At 44.1% G+C, this 12,175-nt stretch overlaps 1 protein-coding gene across 3 annotated transcripts in view; it reads right to left on the bottom strand.

Annotated features, from left to right (window-relative positions):
- Positions 1-12,175, bottom strand: part of AGAP1 (ArfGAP with GTPase domain, ankyrin repeat and PH domain 1) — a 544,363-nt gene that overhangs the window by 78,558 nt on the left and 453,630 nt on the right. The window lies entirely within an intron of this gene.

Genomic DNA, 12,175 nt, shown 5'->3' with positions numbered 1-12,175 from the left:
CCTGGGGTGGGCGGGGTGGGAGATGTTTGTGGGATTTTCTGGCTCTGGTGACTATATACATTGATTGGCCTTGGATCCTACACACCCTGAATGAGAGGGGGAGGGGGGAGTGCCATTTGTTGCTCCACCTCACGCAGCAAAACCTCTGCTGGAAGTGGCATTTCACAACACAAGGGAACAAAATTATAGTTTGAGTTCGTGACACTTTTGATCCTTAGATCAAGGAAAAATTGGGTAAGTCTACATATGTGTTTGGAAGCATTTTAGGCATCTTTGGATCCTAGCCATTACACAAAGGGAGGGCAACCACAATTGCACGAGGGACTGGATGACCCCCCACCCACCCACACACAGCCCTCCACAGGTGGAATGACATCAGGGGATGTGGCCACGACCCCTGATGTCTTTTGGTCCCTGGCAGGCACATCAGGAGGATGGCGCAGGCGATGCCACCACAGCTGCTCTGGCAGCTGGAGGAGCACTCTTCCAGCCGGTGGCTCAGTCACAGACATTTTGCCCATGAGGTGGCTCCAGCGCCTGCATTCCCCACTGTCATCTCTGATCTGTGATCACAGCTAACTGCAGGGACATTACATCCGACTGGAGATGACAGGGGGAGATGTGCGTGGGTGGGGCTTGGGGGAAGCGAGGAAGGTTCATGGGTCAAATGGGCAGCCTTGACAGGCCACAGGTTGCCCTCCTTTGCATTGTACTGAAGCTTCAACATTCTGCTGACCTCAAAGGGCTCCACAAGGGGGAGATATATTTAGATCACACTCATGTACTGAGGGTGGGCAACCTATGGCCTCTACATGTTGCTGGACTATAACTCCCATCAGCCCTAGCCAGCATAAAATGGCGACGGATGCTGGGAGGTACAGTCCAGCAACATCTGGAGGGCTACAAGGTACTCACCCGTGATGGACGGCTACTATTCTTATGACAGACAACAATCCGGACAGTGCCAAAAATCCAAGCCAGAAATATGTAGGCAACATTTTTGTATGCAGAAAACAACTAATAGGCTAGTTCCAGATCAGCACGAAGAACATGCAACCAAACATTTGACTAATTCCTGTACTGAAGACGGACTTAGCTTTTTTGCTTTCAAAACGTGCTATATTCTTTTATCAAGCAAAACTTGTCCAGTGCAGCTGCTCATCTGACTTGATTTCACTGCCACAGCAGTCAAAATCAATGCTTTAGGTGCCTACTTAAACAGTATCAATAACAACTGCAAAGGGAAAAAATCTTGATTTGAACCCCAATTCATTTAATTGTCATAACATTGATCAGCTCTAATCTGACCCACATTACTGAGGGAGGGTTTAAGGGCAGGTGCCCCCTAGGCATTAAATTTAATATTGAATACACTTGGAAAAAATGTCAGCTGTTGCACAATCCATACTGAAAGATTTTTCTTTTTTCTCCCTTTCCTGGGAGTAATTAAAAGATGCTTTTCTTGACTAATGATCCCCTGTTTAGAAATGGGAAGTCGATATTCCTCCTGCAGCAGTCAGCTTCAATTTGTCACACTGTTCCAGAAGTTTGAGAAGTGGTTCTCAGGGCTGTTTGGTAATTGCTGGAGCCAATTACAAGCTTTTTAAAGCTGACCTAATCAGTGGTCCACTGACAACAAGCAGAAGCCAGCTGGTCTTGTTTCTCCCATAGTTTCACCCCCCACACACTTTTTTGCTACTTTATAAAATGTCAGTAATTCTTTCTTAGTCACAAATCACATGTCAGAAACCACAGATGTTAACTTCCGCAGGATTTTTCTTGGAAATTATATGATACCTGTGTTTAAAGTCCAGTGTGGCTTCCATTTTACTTTTGGATACAATTAGTGGCCAGTTTCTGACATCTAGGCTATAAAGATAGGTTTGATATTACAAATGTTAAGGTCTCCTGAACGTTTGCAGTGACAGTTAAAATTACAAAGGTGAAGTCATATCCCATAAGCTGTCCAATGCTTGGGCTCAGGGGAAAATGAAACCTGACATACCATTTCCCTGAGCACACAACAACCCCCTGATGGGTTCACAGGGTTGGAGCTAAGCTGCTAAAACGAGGAGGTGCTAAATAGCCAATACTTTGGCATCCCACCCTAACCAAGGAGGAAGTTTGCTCTTACAGACATGGTCCTGCCCTATGTTCACCAGGATGAAGAAGCTATGGTGAGAATGTGAGAAGGAAGAGGACGTTGGGAGGGTGAATGTGGAGTGGGCAAAAGAAGCTGGAATTGGTTACAGAGAAATAGCAAGGGAAGAGAGGTTGTGGAGAGGGCATAAAGAGTGGGTATGTGGACAAAGGTTAGGAGAGGTGGCTCAAGTATGGGTGGTGTCAGAGGTGGGAGCAACAGAAGGGTAATGGGAAACCTTGGAATTCCCTCTCCCCAAAACGTCACCTGGACATAGCCATGAAATTTCCACAGGCCTTTAACTTTTATTTAAACTTTGATATACCACATTAATGGGGTCATGAAGAGTCAGACACGACTTAACGACTGAACAACAACAACAACAACAACATACCACATTAAAGGATTTTATTTCAAAGTGATTATATACTAACTAAATATTTTACAGGAGAAAACATACTACACTTTCTCACAACCATTAAAATGATCTACTAGGTAATTTGCTAGTTTAATGGACCCTTCCTTACAGTCTTCAGTATAGATTTACATTTCTTACTTATCCTCTCTGCCTTCCTTACTACCAGCCTTCAAACCATTGCAACATATAGACCTGGTTCAGATAATCATTGTAGGCTAAACAAGCCATGCTGGCTCATTTAAGTCATGGCGCATCCTGGGTGCGATTTGCATAATCACTCACACTCATCCGGATCCAGGGGGAAACAACCCTCAAATAATCCATGGGCTAGTGTACGGTTGTTGGGTTATTGGAGAGTTGTTTTCCCCTCAAACAAGCCATGCTGCCCAGGCTCAGATGACACGACAAGCAAATTATGCAAATCGTGCCTGGCACACACTGTGGCTTAAATTGCCACTATGGTTTGGTTTAGCCTACGATGGTTGTGCAAACCAGCCCAGAGAATGGTCACCTCTACAGCAATTTAATGCTTTCTTTTCCCCACCCAAAGCTTTATAATATGACTGCAGTTGCTGTGATTGCAGAGCATTTTTTGCTCCTCCAAAGATGGCTGGAGAAAATGGCTTACTGCCCAGTGACTTAGCATTGTAGGTTGAAAACCTAGCATGCTTTTTATAAAAAATATTAATTGCTTTTCTGTTGATTGTACCCAAGCCAATAAAAGCAGAAAACAGCTCAATAATATATTAAAATACTCAATTAAAATAAACATACCAATCATTTTAGCTGAGGCTCAATCCAGACAAGACAGAGGCACTGTTAGTCAATAGGAAAACTAATCTAGGATTGGAGGTATCGCCTGTTCTGGATTGGCTTACACTCCCTCTGAACGATCACGCTTGCAGTTTGGGGGTGCTTCTGGACCCAGTATTGCTCTTGGAGGGTCAGGTGGCTGCTGTGGCCCGGAGTGCCTTTGCTCAGCTCTGACTGGTAAACAAGTTGCATCCCTTCCTGGAGAAGGCATATCTAACCATGGTGATCCATGCCTTAAATTTTAACATGCTCTACATGGGGCTGCCCTTGAAAAGTGTTCAGGAACTACAGGTAGTGAAAAATGCAGTGGCCAGGTTGCTTTCTGGTGCAGGCTTTGCTGATCATATTACACCAGCCTTGTATCAACTGCACTGGCTGCCAATCCATTTCCAGGCAAAATTCAAGGTGCCCTATAAAACCCTAAAGGCTTGGAGCTAGGATATCTGAAAGACCGCCTTCTCCCATATGAAACTGTTTAAGATCTTCTTTGGATGCCCTTCTGCATGTCTCACCACCAACAGAGGTTAGTTTGGTGGGAACACGGGACAGGACCTTCTTGGTGGCAGTGGGACACTCTCCTGTGGAACCTGTGGAACACTCTCCCAAAGGAAGTTAGGCAGACCCTTTCTCTGTTCAGTTTTAGACAGCCTGTTAAACCCTTTTTGTTCTGTATGGCTTTTTAGTATTAAGAGAGCAATTCCATGGTCCCTGGGTGACCTTCCCAGGGACCAAAGGATGGCTCAGATTACTCCCTCTTGAGGTTGGAGAAAACTGACCTTGGAGGGGTGGGAAGGAGCATTCCAGTAGGCGGGAAGGGAAGGAAAGGAGACTGGAGGGGCCAGGATACCTCTAGCCTCCTTCCCTCCCCCTCTAAAGCGCCCTCACTAGATGAGCTGAAAAGCTAATCTAGCAAAAAAAGGAAAGATCGGAGGACAGGGAGGCAAAGATCAGCTCTGCTGCTCCTCCCACCCTGCTGGCTTCAGCCGGGCAGTGCACAGGAACCCTGGAAGCCTCAGAGTTTGGGGGACTCTGAGTAGTGAGGGTGCAGTCCTATATCCAGTTACCTGAGAGTAAACCCCACTGAATTCAGTGGGTCTTACTTCTCAGTAGACATGGATAGGATTGCACTGTAACCCTCTTAGCTCCATATTCTGTTTCAAGATTCTCTCCTGCTCTGAGTTTCTATTTTAAATTTTATATGGTTTTAAAGTTTTAAAATTGCTTTGAAGTTTTTTTATTGTTAACGTTTTTAAATTCTTGCAAGTTTTAACTGTAAGATTCATATATTTACAAACAAAAAAAACCAAATAAAGTATTAAACAAGCCTTTGTAAAATAGTTTTAGCACCTGAAACTGTGGAGCAGAGGGGGGCAGCACGTGGCCCATGGGCCGCATGGGGCTTTCCTGTTCTCTGGTGCAGCCCCTGCTGCACCGCTGAAATTTGTGGTGGCAGCAAATCACTACGGAGGGTTAAAAAGGATACATTTAGCATGAAAATAAGCTAAATTTGTTCTTTTAAATCCTCTGTAGCAGTTAGCTGCCGAAATTCAGTGGGGAACCGCCATTTTTTTTGCCACCATTACCAAATTTGGTAGCACTGTGATGGGACTGGGTGTGTGTGTGTCAAAGTTGCTCACCACTGCTGTAGAGAATAGCAAGGTGGGGATGACAGGCCTTCTTTAAGAAGGTTGTTCCATGGCTGTAGTGCAGAGAGCAATAGACTCTGCTCTAGAGAGCTCAAGACCCAACTCTGGAAAAATGTGGAAAAGAAGGCACTCAGAACAAGGCTTCTGCACCAGAACTTGGCAGTTAGGGAGGTTCATGATGGAGAAGGTGCTCGTACAAGTACACTAGATACAAATCATACAGGAGCCTTCCCCAGCCTGGCGCTCTCCAGCTGCTTTGGACTTCAACTCCCATCATCCCTGAATATTAACAATGCTGGCTGGGTTGGGAAAGGCTGATGCAGGGCTTTAAAGGTATTAAAAACTATGCCCAAAAACTAACTGGAAGTCAGTGTAGACAATTAAGTATTGGATTAATATGCTTCTTATAACCACTGCCCATTCACAGACCAACAGCTGGGTTCTGCAGTAGCTCAGGCTTCCATGTCATCATCAGGGGCAACCCCACATGAAGTGCATTAAAATAATCTATCTGTGAGACGTAACATCAGTGCATGAATGACAGTTGCCATGACTACAGTATACAGCAGGGGTGAGCAATGTGTGGTCCTCCAGATGTTGTTGGACTGCAACTCTCACCATCCCTCACCACTGCCTATGCTGGCCAGGGCTGATGGGAGTTGCAGTCCAACAACATCTGGAGGGCAGATTACCCTTATGTAGGGGAGTTGGACATAATGGATTTGGCCCATTTCTACCTATGTTGATTTTGACCTAAAATAATAGGTGTGGAGGGCATGAAATTGAGTAATTATCAGGGATGCAACAAATATCCGTAATTACAGAGTGCTGCTGCAAAACTCACATTTGCAGCTATGGATATATTCTGAATAAAACAAGTTGTTTCTGAATAGTTGCATCCACAAAAATGAAGGGGGAAAAGGACTGTTACTTGCATTGTTCAATTGAACCAGTTTCATAATGGGCAAAAATATACAGTAGCTGCTCTTTTGAGAAACAGTCTGACACCCCCTGCAATTACAACCTGGCCAGCACCTATATGGGGAATGAAGAACATGTAGGGGGACATAGCCATGGAAATAATATGGAAGGTTTTGTGTGTCCTTGGTGCTCATTAGTATCCTTTCTGCTACTGCAGACTTCTTGAAAAATCAAAACCAAGCACTGACAGCGAGAGGGCACATTATTGGCCTGCAAGGACTGTTGGGCTTCTAAAAAGCAGACTGCTGCTCACACAATGGAACTTTCCCCTCCCTTCCTCCCCTATGCAGCCCCCCCGGCACATTTTGGGGACGTGGGGGGCTGCAAAGGGGAAATTGCTCCCTCCCTGTTCTGCTGTCAGAAACCTTCTGTTGATGGAGCAACTTGAATTGGATTTCACCCACACCTTCTAGCCATTAAAAAAGTAATCCTGTAACACTGGACTCTACCTGTGGATTACTTTCATTTGCAGCCTGTAAGTTTCAGTACAGGTAGAAGTACATCAGTATACAATGCTGGAAGCCATACCACTATTTCTGAGCAAATTTTCCAAAAATGCAATCATTCTTGGATTTTTTTTATTTTTTAAGAGATACCTATTCTGGTCGCCAATATGTTTGCCAGAAGAACATGCTACATTTCTGCATTAAGTCTTGCCTTTATCACAAGGGGAGAAACAGAATAGAAATGTTTTTTGCTTTTACTGACCCCTTGTGTTTGAAATTCTAACTTTTTGTAACTTTATTAAAGCAAATATCATGACTTCATGAAAAATAGTAACTTGCTGTTTGAAAAAGCAGGAAATAAGAAGGCAGTTACATTACAAACCAGTAGAAAACTGAATTTAAAAAGCCCAAACTACAGAAAGACACACATCTTGTAACTTTTAAGTGTCTGTTTCATAGAATAAAGACATGCAATATCAGACAACAACACCGCTTAATGAGTAAAAAAAAATATGCTGCAAATTCGTAGTAAAAAAGGTATTCTTTCCAGAGAGGATTATGCACATCTGAGTCCCATGAAATAACAGAGATTTATGACAGTTAAACACACTTGATTTCAATATGGCACATGCAGATCTCTCTGGAGACCTCAAAATAGATCTACCTCAACATACACTTTTTATACCGCTTATGACTATAAAATTCTAAATAAATACATATAATTATGTAATCTCACTATCTAAAGGTTTACTGGTGACTTCATTCTCTAAAAGGTTAAGACTGTCCTTTATTCCAGGTATTTGATGGCAAATGATGGGGCACTTATGTCAGTTGTTTTTATCAGGTCCAGTATCTTATCGTAACTCTTTTAGCTAGGGCTGTGCACCGCTTCAGCCCAAAGCCCGAGTCAAAGCGGGGCTGCTTTGGGTCACTTTGAGCCCCTTCCAAGGCAAAGTGAAGGGGGCATGAAGCAACCTGGAGTGGGTCGGGGGCTCTCCAAAGCGCCTCGATGTGCTTTGGAGCTTCGGCACCCCCTGCCTACCCATGATGGTGCCTCCAAGTCCTTACCTGAGAGTTGTCCATCACGATTGCCACCACCTCCGCTGCCGCCTCCGTTGCTGCCACCTCCACCACTGTCATAGCCGTCGCCGCCACCTCCTCCGCCTCCACCGCCGCCACCATCATCACTGCCACCAGCTCTTGAGGCCTGGATGCATGCCAGCTCTTATTGCAGGGAGCCTCCATTTTTAAAATGTCAGCTTCTTGGAACTTCCAGGAGAAGGTGGCGGCGCCGTTGGAGGAGAAGACAGCGGGGGAGGCGGTGGGGGGGAGGCAGCAGCAAGGTAAGGACCTGGGAGTTTGCGCGGGGGCATCCAGGGCCCCAGGAAGTGGGATTCGTCCATCTGAATCCTGCTTCAGGTTCGGGGCCAAATCAGGTTGAGGGCCCCCTGAATCAGCCCGAGCTGAATCAGGCCTGCCTCCAAAGCCACAAAGCGGCTTCTGAGTCGGATCGGAGGGTCCATGCACAGCCCTAGTTTTAGCTGTTTAAATTATTTTAAATTTTGCATGTTAGAGATTTTATATTATGTTTTTATTATCTTGTATTGTGGTGTGTATTTTTGTATACTGCCCAGAGAGCTTTGGCTATTAGGCAGTATAGAAATGACATTAATTAGAACCCAAGATGGCACTGAAAATTCATTCTTAATGCTAATGAACTAATGTAATAAAGTACTGCTGACATTATGGTAAATATATTAATATATTTATCCCTAATATTAAAGATACATTAGAGATTTGTAGTTATCTTTTTACAGTGTTCTGGAACAGGAAACAAAAAACCATTGAACACATGCAAAAACACACATGTCATCTCTACTGAAAGAAAGCACTCAAGTGCTGAAGCTATACTGCAATGTTGAATGCTCAGGAACTGCTCCTGATATGTAATGAGCTCCAGAAACAAGTACAATGCAACACATCCACTTCTGAAGACAATATTACAGGCTAAAACTAGTCTGTCTCCTAGATCCAGAGGATGAGAAGATGTTCTTCCTATTTATATGTTACTCCTCTGATTGCTGAAACAGGTCGGGCAGTCACCTCTCTCTGCTCCTCCCACCATATAATAGAACTGGAATATGGTTCTATGTTTGTCACTCTGTAACTCTGATCACCTCCTATGACCACCCAAAGATGTGGTGCGCTTTGCAACTCTCCAGGTGACCCTGGTGTTGTGAGCATTTTACCTGAGAGTTTAGCATAGGTTGGCAAGATTTTTACTTGGTTTAAACATAATGCTTTCACATAAACATTATGTTTATCCACTATTTTTGTCTTTATTATATTCCTTAAAAAATATCTTTCAATTTGAACCTAAGGTTTGAGGGTGAGTTTCCAGTGTTTTCAAGAGAGGCTTCTGTCTCCCAACCTGCCTGGCCACTTGACTCACCTACCTGTGGGGAAGTAAGAGGAAAGCAGGCTCCCTGCCCAGAGAAGAGAGGCCTCAATTGGTCACTACCTCATCCCAGGCAGATAACTAGCTCAAAGCTCTGGGGTTCCCCCATGGTGGCAGCATCCTACCAATCAGACGGAAGTGTGAACAACTGGCTCGCTTCACACAGCAGTTGTGGCATAGCGGAAGAATTACAGGGATAATGTGAAATTGGCTTGTGAACAGTTGTTCAGATGATACACTCAAACTGAAGCTATATACATGGTGAAAAGAAAGTATGTTTTGGGCTCACAGATCACCTGCCTTCCTCTTTGCCAACTATACTATGTTAGTGAATAATAAGAGTTATCTGAACACAGACATGAGGCCATTGTAAAAATTTGGCATCTGATTCATATTCCCATATTGTGGGTTATGTGTGATGTTTAGTGTCTGAGAATATCAAGTATGAGCCTGGCAGCAGTTAGAGACCTAAATCATAGCAAAAATTTTTCATATTGTACAAAGCCTCAAATAACTATCAATCCAAAAACATGATTTCATTTCTACCATTGTTCAGTATTTTAAGACCCTGTCCATTTCCTCAACATATGTAGAAAATCATTATAAAGGAACCAGCAGTTTCTGTTCCTGGTTAAAGAAGTTATGGATTTTCCAGGGCGATAAATCACTGTATGGGGCAGTCATTTGGTTAAATGGGAGAAACTAAAGGGGTGCATTAAAGATGCTACCAGGTGAAGACTAGACATGTCTCAGGAGCAGAGCTGGCCCAAGATGTTTTGGTGTTTGAAGTGGAGCAGCAAATGGAGCGTCTCCTCCAAGTCAAGGTGGATAGTACCCAAGGCTGGCCAAGTTATTTTGGCAACTGAGGCAGAAAATCCCACAAGTGTCCTTCCTTGGCAATAAAAAACAATACTAATAAGTTAACTGGACAATAATTTGCTGTCCTTTCATGATACCCCAAATTAGCTGCCTCAGGCAGCTGCTTCGTTGGGCCTAATGGTAGGGCCTTGTGAACTGAGTGCTCTTGACCTTGTGAACCGAAGGGCCTGGAGTGAGAGGGAAGTTCTGTCCCCTCTTAACTCTCTAATTTCCCAAAGAACCGAGCCAGCCCTACCGGCATAGCCTTACTTTTACTCCTGTTTCTAGCCATCAAGTTATAGAGGCTGAGAAGCAAGAGGGGAGGAAATACAGAGTTCAGTCTTTTCCAGCCCTTTTGTACTCCCTCATCCCAAAGCTGACAAGCAGGTCTGACCCCCCCCCCCACTTATGCCATCTGCAGTGGCAATGGGCATAATAAATAATGGGGGGGGGGAAGAGGAAATGTGTGGGCAAATACTTTTTTTTCCACCCACACCCCCATCCATCATTGAGGTAATTGCCTGAGGCGAAGTAATGGGTGAGGACAGATCACATTGGAAGAATGTGACAAAAGAATTTTGGAACTGCTGACAGGTAGATGCTATCTCCCTAATGCAGAACAACTCCAAGGCCCTGCATACATGTATATTACAAAGTTCTAAACCAGTTTGCAAACTAAAAATTTGAAAAAAAAAAACCCAAAATATTACAGTTTTTCAAAATATGTTACCTACCGTTCCCTCCCATCTCTTCCTCTCTGACCTGGTTCGCATGTAACGAGAAGCCCCGTGGGGAAATTCACCCACAGTTGTTTCTCGTTACATGCAACCCTGCCCACTGTCTGACCTCTGCAAGGTTTAAAATTGGGGAGGCAGTTGAAGATGCGGAAAAATGTGAACACTTAAGTCCTTTCCTAATCCATATATAGTCCTAACCAGCCCAACTACCTTTTTTGCTCTTTTATTTGTTGGGAGGTGCAGTTTACCATACAATCTGTGGGAAAGGGAAAACCTGTGGCTACTTAGCATGCATTAGGTGGTACACAGGGGGAGGGGGAAAGGGGAGACTGGTACAGGGGTCAGGCTGAACTTTTCCCTTGTTGCAGCACTATTTGGCAGCTGTACCTAGCAGGACACCCTAGAGCTTCTAAGACTGCCATGGATCCGGGCGCCACAAAAAACCATTAGATGGCAGGAGTCTATCCCCAGTTCTGCAGGGTTGACTTAAAATTGTTTCCCTCTCATGTGACAAGAAAGGCCAATGGCAAAATCCACAAAGGGAGGAATGAGATAAAACCAGAGATTTAGAGGACATATTTCACCTTGGGATTTTGTTGGGAGAGGAATATGCTGCCACTCTGAAGTGGGAGACTCTCTAGCTTTCTAGGACCTAGTACAGCCTAGTGGTGCTAAAGTTTGCATATTTATTTTGTCTATGTATTCATTCCATATCCTTCCCCTACGCCATGTAACCATCCACCAGATGCCTCCTTTGATTCATTATAACTGGACAGAGTGTAGGGTGTGTGATACAGGGCTGAAGGACTGAGGTCAGCTTTGGGATCTTCCCTCTAAATAGATGGTGTTTTTTTTTTCCCCCTGATTCTTCTCATGTACCTTGTGGGACTCTGAATTTGGAGCAGGAACGGCTGAAAGAAACTTGCTTGCAGCCCTTGGACCAGAGGTGGGCTGCCTAAAGTAGGGCAAGAGGAATCTCACCTTGAGGGAGTAACAACACTTGGTTTGACGCAAGATAAGAGAGCATGTTGTGCTAATATATAAAATACTAAAAAGTCTGATAAGTCAGTCATTGACGTGTTCTTGAGGGAAAGCAGATACAGACTGAAGAATCATGATGATACTAACAATCTCGACTACTCCATATTACCAAAGAAGCAGAGATACTGCTTTTGTGACTAGAAAGAAACAAACTCAGTTATGAGTTAGATTCTCAATGGCTGCCTTCACACCTAACCAGAAGCAAAAAATCCTAGCTTAATAAGACAGGATACACACAAGCAGCATGGAGGTATATGCAACCTGTTTGGTTATGCTTTGCTCCTCCCTTCATGCATTCAGAAAAATAAACTAGGATTCAGCACTTAAACATCGCTTAAATGATGGTTAATTGCCTCCAAGCATGGCAGGATCAGAAGCTAGCTACCTTTAAACCAGGGTATGAAACTGGCTTATGGAGCCTGGCTTGTTTGATAGCACCTAATCTTAGTTAGTTCCCAGTTCGCATATATCTGGAAGCTATGCTTGAGTGCTGAATCCTGACTTGTTCTGCTGCTCACATGAAAAGAGGAGTGAAGAGGCAGGAAATGGGCTGCATGTGGGTGCATTTTCCTTTTTCCATATTCTGACCCTTTTGCATATTCCGAATTATTAGCATAATGTGAAAACCAGGTCAGTG

Source organism: Heloderma suspectum, chromosome 1 (assembly GCF_057233095.1).
Source record: "Heloderma suspectum isolate Gila_16-S chromosome 1, 16-S_ref, whole genome shotgun sequence".
NCBI lineage: Eukaryota > Metazoa > Chordata > Lepidosauria > Squamata > Helodermatidae > Heloderma > Heloderma suspectum.
This window is presented reverse-complemented; position numbering and strand designations above follow the sequence as displayed.